The sequence below is a fragment of the Cephus cinctus genome, unplaced genomic scaffold (assembly GCF_000341935.2).
Source record: "Cephus cinctus unplaced genomic scaffold, Ccin1 Ccin1_scaffold0542, whole genome shotgun sequence".
Taxonomy (NCBI): domain Eukaryota; kingdom Metazoa; phylum Arthropoda; class Insecta; order Hymenoptera; family Cephidae; genus Cephus; species Cephus cinctus.
In genome coordinates this window covers 226671-234228 of record NW_014333200.1, presented here as the reverse complement: position 1 = coordinate 234228, position 7558 = coordinate 226671, and positions in this window count along the sequence as shown.

Genomic DNA, 7558 nt, shown 5'->3' with positions numbered 1-7558 from the left:
ACCGCCTCAACCCCTCCCCACCAACTTCCCACTACCACGACTTTTTCTCTTCGTTTTCCTTCATCCACTTCTTTACCCGTCAGCTGGAAGAAGCCCTAGGCTTAAACCAAGAATAAACGCATATTACTTGCACAAGTAAAGAACCACCCTATGGTAACGGCGGCACATGCGAAGGAGCCTTAAGGCGTGTTTTCATAAATATTCCATTAAATATTGTTCAGGATAGAGGTATATGTAGCAAGAGATTCTTACGCTTAGGTCGGTAGGTGGGTATCAAAGGTAGGTTGAAAAATCGAAAGCGAGTCAGTGGGAAGGAGTTGTATTATTAGGGATGAAACGAGAGCTTTGAAATCCCAGCTAAAACAACCCTTATGGTATAGATAAAGCGTTGGCGTGGATATCTGATAGGGGGATGAAATTGAAGAAATTACAAGGTGTAAGACATAGGGACTCGATGCTGTAACCATAAGTCATTTGGTGTGATTGCATGGTAGAGACGTTAGACAGACTTGGTTCCGGAAGCTTCTGGAAGCCGATAATTAAATCTAAAAATTATAGGACTGTTGTTGTTTGCGATACGAGTTATAAACGTTGTGTGTAAGCCTTGACGTGGTCCTTTTAAATTTATATGAGTAGAGGTATATAATGTATTTCAGGGGTGACGTCCTTGCGTGTGGGTACTATAGATTTTTATTTGATTTAACCCTAGTAGAAAATTATACAGGCTGTTTAAGAAAGGACAGATACGTCTTGTATGGGGTATATCTTTAGTTACCTACATTCATTGGCTTTTTGATACTCCTGTAATTCGGTCTGTCGTAAGGGGTTGTCGACGGATAAGATCTGAGGTTGTTAAGCGGACAGGGGTGTCAGATTAGTGTCACAGGCCCTTTTCAAATGGACCCCAACTCGAGTGGGTCAGAGGGCCAGACACACGACCGCTGTCCAACAAGGTTTAAGCATCCCATTCAGCTACCGTTCCGTTCGAGAAAAGGTCTGCCTGCGTTAAACCTGTTTATTTTGCACGGATTTTCGAAAAAGATACAATCTTCGAGTAGAAAAAAAAGTGACCGCATTAGAAAGTCTTAGGACAAGGATCCCAAGTAGCGGACCTAGGAAGACTGAGAATTTTTGGATTTTTGAAAAAAAAAAAGTAAGTTCGCTAATACTGTGATGAAAAATTTTTTTTTTACTAATTTCTGAGTCTTACAATAAAATAGAAAAATTCCTTTTCTTCGATATTTTTTTTTTATTCCCTTTCTCTTGTTAACTTTATTGACCCACCTTAGAGCCCAACCTTAAACCGTAAAGGTGTTTGAGTTCTGCCGTTTGTCAGTTTACCCCGAATTGTAACGCGCCCATAGTTCGAGATCGCGTGTTTCTATGGGGTAGAATAAGAGGCACGTTGTGTTGGTAGCCACGTGGCCTCTTCCTCCCTACGCAACCCTTAAACGGGGTACACGATCCATTGGGCGGGGTTCTCGTAGCTCGTTCTTTTTAAGCTTTGTACGTGGTACACAGAGTCCGCCACCTGGAGGAGCAGAAGGCGAAGCGTGCGTATGCGTAACCATGACGTTTTACGTTGCGTTCCGTTGCAACTTTGTAACGGTACACGACCATGGAACGAGCCGTTAAGTCTTTTTAGGGTGGTATCAAAAAAGAAAAGTTCAAAATTTTTTTTCTGTACAAAATATTTTTTTCCATATCAAAATTCTCAAAATTTCATCCCTTATAGGTTTAAATATTTATTTCAGCTCGTGAAGATCGATGATTATCGGTTATCGAATATTTGTCATTGAAACGATAAATTCCCATTTAACGGATGATTTTGACGATTACGCCTAATTCGATTCTATCGGTATCGAAGAATTAGAAGATTACCTTGTTAGACGTGGGTGAGGGGGTCTCGGATGAGAAGAGAGCAAATCCTAGAGATGGGTCAGGGGGTTAGGGTCGTCGACAATGTCGCGCAAACGAGCCCAGCAACCCCACGCGCGTCCGCCACGCCCTTCTAGCTGCGTGGAATCGCAAATTGCAGCCCGACCAGCCCATCCGACCTTTCTCATCCCTTAGCTCCTCCATTTTCGCCCTTATATTTTTAGGTTAAAAAAAAAAGATCAACCAAGAAATTTCCTAACCGAAAAAATTATTTAAGAGCGTCGAACCTCTTGAAAAGAAAAAGAAAGAAAAAATATAATCATACAGCACCCCTATGTTCCCCGAGTGACCTAACCTTAAAATAAGGGTTGTTTCCAATAAATAAATAATAAATCCCAAACAAACACACGGCATACGACTTATCGTTACTCTATATTTATTCTATGCTTACGTAACATTATTTTATTATCCCTTTATTTACACCAATAACAATATGAAATTCTATAGTAAAAACGGATTTAAGACCTCGAGATGGTCTTGAGATAATTTCAGATAATTCTATGCTTACGTACCATTATTTTATTATCCCTTTATTTGCACCAATAATATTAAGAAATTCTACAGCAAAGACGGATTGAAGATCTCAAGATACTCTTGAGCTAATTTGTCGTTGAGACCTTATAACCTTATATCGAGCACTTCCTCCAACTCCCACTCATTTGTTTATTCGATATCGTCCTCAACCGTCTTACAACTCGTTCGACCTCCTGACCCTTTCCACCCGACAGACGTTAAGCGACGGCCATTTGTCTCTTGGATGTTAGTATAGGGTCTGAACATTGCTCCGAGTCGCTTAGTGCCACCGCGACTCGAGTGGCCAACAAATCTAATGTGGGTTAAATGCTAATTGCTTAAAGTTGAGCAACCGTCGCTGGTTGCGCTTTGGCGAGAATTGCTTTAGGACTTGGGGAACTTAAAACAGAGGAAGAGGCGCGCTGATGATTCCTGATAGCGATAACAGGGATGACACGAAATCCAGACATTGTTTTCAACGCCTTGGTACCATGCTGAGTGCAACTGCACTGAGCGTGCATTGTGGTATACTTGTGACGTATTATATTATACTATATATATATCTGAATATTTGATTGTAATATAATATTGATGATTATATTAAATTATTGAAGTTTATTTAAATTTTTTTATGCCTCAATAGTAATATATTTATATATTATTAGGCATATATATGGATATATCATTCTCGTGGGAATATAACAGTCTCTATGGTATATTCTGATAACTCTCAATAAGATACTTCCATATATCTCAGACACAGATATATTTGATTTTAATATAATGTTGATGATTATATTAAATTATTGAAGTTTGTTATTTAAATTTGTTATGCCCTAATAGTAATATATTTATATATTATTGGGCATATATATGGATATATCATTCTCGTGGGAATGTAATAATCTCTATAGTACATTCTGATAACTCTCAATAAGATACTTCCACATATCTCAGACTCTCTTCGCTCAAGTATATCAAATAGTACAGTGAAATTCGTTGCGGTGAAGTGGCGGCTTGTTTCTTTGGATATAATGAAGTGTCAGGTTGCTTCTGCTTATACACGACACATTGTCCACTGGCTGAAGAATGAAGAGGCCGAATAAACATCCACTCGGAACGTAATCTTCTTTGGGAGCCTCGTTCCACCTATATGGACTCTTCTCATAGATGAATACCGGCGCCTTCCAGTCGAGAGAATCCGTGAAGATCTTTGAAGATTTTTTCTCTTTTTTTTTTCTTTTTCTCAGCTATTGTGTCTATTATACGTTTTTGTATTCCACGCGCGTCCTTACAAGACTTTTATGGACCATTGTCAGCACTTTGGGATTTTTCCTTAAGCGAGCTACGGTGTAAGTTTACGCGATGAAAAACCGCACCGAAATTGCAGCCATTGAATACCTTTTTCTGCCGAAATCATCGGGGTCATTGGATATCTGGTCGATGATCTTTACATACTGGATGTAATTGTATTGGATGATCTAGATCGTTGCGTTGAATCATATTGTTAATTTTATTTGAAAATTTTTTATTTTTTTTTCTTACTTACCGTAAGTTGCGATACTGGCTTTAATCAAAAAGTGATTGTCTCCTCACTGATAGCCAGGATCGAAATTAATTTTGGACCAGCTGATAGTCATCCAAGATGAAGGTACAGTTAGTAAAGTGAAGAATGAATTTTTTGAACAGCCGATGTTATCTGCTATAAAAATAACTGGATAAAAAAAAAATTTTTTTTTAATATGAAAATTAATAATATTTTGACAGCTATATCCAGCGATAAGATATAGTTACGTATGGTGGTCAAAGAAAAAAAGAGACAGCAGAGTACTTTAAATTGAATTAATTCATTATTATTATTATTTTATACAGTAGTAATGATAATTAAGGTATTTTAGTTTTTTTTTAATAATATCTATAGTGCTCTCTTCGTAATTCGTCATCATCGTCGTCGTCATCGTACAAGGGTAGCATTTCTTCTTAAAGTCAAAAAAACAGGGGACTTGCTTGTGTCATTAATCATTATAGACGATTTTTTGTTTTTACACGCTTATCACATTATTATACTTTACACAGATCCATGTATAGCTTATTTGATACCACGGTACGGATAGGGATGAAGGGTGGAGGGGAGAAATTGGTTGGATGGACGTATAGGGGATGTTGGGTTAGGGTTGGATTAGGTTAGAGTTAGGTTAGGTTAGAGGGTGGTCCCAGCGCGATATTTACACGCTAGCAAAGGATCGACCTCGACTTCTCGTCACCACCTACGGATCGATCCTTTCGAGCACCTAAGCGGCTGGGGCTAGTAACGCTAATAAAAAAAAAATTTGTTTTTTTTTCTTTACAAAGTCTCACACAATTTTCATCGTCGTTTTCGAAATTACATAGTCTTCCCGCAAATTTTTCTTTCGTTTTCACCAAAATATTCGCTCTTCGATACTTTTCACCCTCCTTATACGTATCGCGATTACGAGGTTCATTGAGGTCGCAGCATTAGGCCAAAAAAATTTATTAATACTCAAATTTGACATGGTAATTCAAAAAATTTTGTTAGGTGAAAGTATTCTTTTTTGTTTTTTTTTTCATTTTTTTTGTCACTTTTGTCCATCAATTCATGCCGCGTTCTCAAATCGCTCGTCTCGCAATTTAGGAACTCAGGAGCGTCTAAAGCGTCGACAACGCGTCTTATTGCACCGGACCGAATACAATTGTATAATTAATTATCCATCTTTGACGTATCTTACATAATTAACGCGTAGCCTAGCGTCGATTATCTATACAGGGGAAACTAACAGCGACGTTGAGTACGGCCATTTTTTTTTATTTGATTCGTCCAATTTTCGTAGGCGCTCTTTTTTTATTTTTTTTTGCGACAGAAAGAGGCGGGTTGTCTCGTAAACACTTCTTTTTTTTTTCTTTCGTTAGAACAAGGCCCTTTGGAGATTTTAATTTTGAGGTTAGAAATCTTCCTGCGACGTTTTATTTCGTCAACACGTATTACCCGTTCAAGGTACTTAGACTCTCTTACGCAGGTAGAAACAGTAGTAAAAGAAGGTACGTTTCTCACGAGAGCGACTATTCCGTGTAGTTAGTATTTGGGTCAGCAAAGGGGCTAAGTCAGTCCTTCGCTTCCTTCTATATGCCGCGAGCGAGTAACTTTTTGCGGTTTCGGTTAGTTTCGAGATACTTTGAGGTTGTTGCGTAAGATGGCCACTAGGTCGGTTACACGCGGGGCCTGAAATGGCCGTCGCACGGTACTGCCATAGGTAGAACGGGGCCCGAAGGGAAAACCATTGCTACAAGAAATCACAGCTGGTTTCTTGGGGTTATACTTTTGTCCTACGGATATTAGTATGCCGTTCGTTCTTGGAGCTGTGATATTTTTTCATTATTTTTTCCTCTCTTTTTCTTCCCACGTATAAAAGGACTGGTTACGATCTTACGAGGAGGTTGTAAGACACGTGGTGAGCGTCACGACGACGTAAAGTTGCACAACGACGTAATGGGTGTCGTTGGCCTTTTATTTTTTTCTCTCGAAAAAATAGACGTTCGAAAGGATAAATAAGAATACAAAGATAAGGGAAACGAGAGAAGGCATATTAAAAAAAAAAAAAATAATAAAAATAAAATAAAATGGAAGTAAAATTATGAATCGGTGGGGCCTTGTTTGCGAACTCAGAATCCTCGCGGTCACGGGGTACCGTTTTTCCGACATTTTTCTTTTTTCTTATTCTTTTTTTTTTCATCGCTCTGACCTTAATGAACGCGCACGGCTTTTGGTAACGTAATGATCATCTCTTTCGCGCGCAACTTCTTTTACTTTCTTTTTTTTTTATGGGTGTGCATGTATATATACATTTTTCAGCCTCTCGAATCTCTCCTGCTTCTTTCTCTTTCTCTCTTTTCTGCTGTACCTTTACGGTGGGGGACCCACCGAGTTGCATCATCCGGAAAGGGGGGACACGCTGATTATATTGCCAGCATGATTGCCTCGTTTGGCTCACAAAAATGTCATTAGGATTTTATTATTTTACAACCACCGTAAGGAAATACAGACAGCGTTTGACATTTCTGCAATTACATTTCTTTTTTTTTTCTCTTCGCTTTAATATAATTTCTGGAATTCGCCAAGCAGATAAATGCACGGTCAAACCGTGCGAACTGTATGTTGATATTTACAGATAAAATTATGACAAGGAACGTTAGCGATTAATTGTTCTAGAACATTTGCCAAATTTAATATTTTGCCTTAAGACAATAGAAGAGCCAGAGAGAGAGAGAGAGAGAGAGAGAGAGAGAGAGAGAGAGAGAGAGAGAGAGAGAAAAAAGACAGAAGAAAATCGAGGATAAAAAATGTCTTTCTGAATACAAGAAAATATATATATATATATATTTACTCAGTTCTCCATTCAAGCTTATTTCCAACGATGCGACACTCACGCACGATGATTCGGAACGCCCTCATCATTAGCCAGAGGAAACACGCTCATTTTTTTTGTTCAGTTTCCTACTATTTTTTTTGCCCATTCTACCTTTCTATTCCCAGTCTATAGTCTAACACTGCACGAAAGCGTCACAGAAGAAATCATCGTGACAGTCTGAGAAGATACTTGGAATCCTTAAAGATCGTCGCCGTGAAGATGCTGAAAAGTCGGCCAATTTCTTCTCATTACTAGCATCCAGCATGAATAAACACTCTAAATTACAGATTAGCTTTTATTCCCTTGGTCATCCGATTCGGATGACGTCTAACGAAATTTTCACAAATTAAAAAAAAAGATAAACAACATCCCAACTAGAGTTTGGTAATCGATCACTATCGATCGAGGCTGATCCAGAGTCTCGTTTAGCACATTTTTCTCTTCCAAAAGTACTCAAGTACAGGAATAATATCTCGAACCACAAGAAGAGTACTGTCATGAAGAGTGTCTCATATTCATTTACATCTTAATTCGCACAATCAGTGATATTTTCCTCTTGCTTATCTTTTTGACAGTTTTGTACATAACGATCACTCATATATATATATATATATATATATATATCACTGGTACTCCGGGTAGTCACCATTATGAAAACAGTTTTGTACATAACGATCACTCAT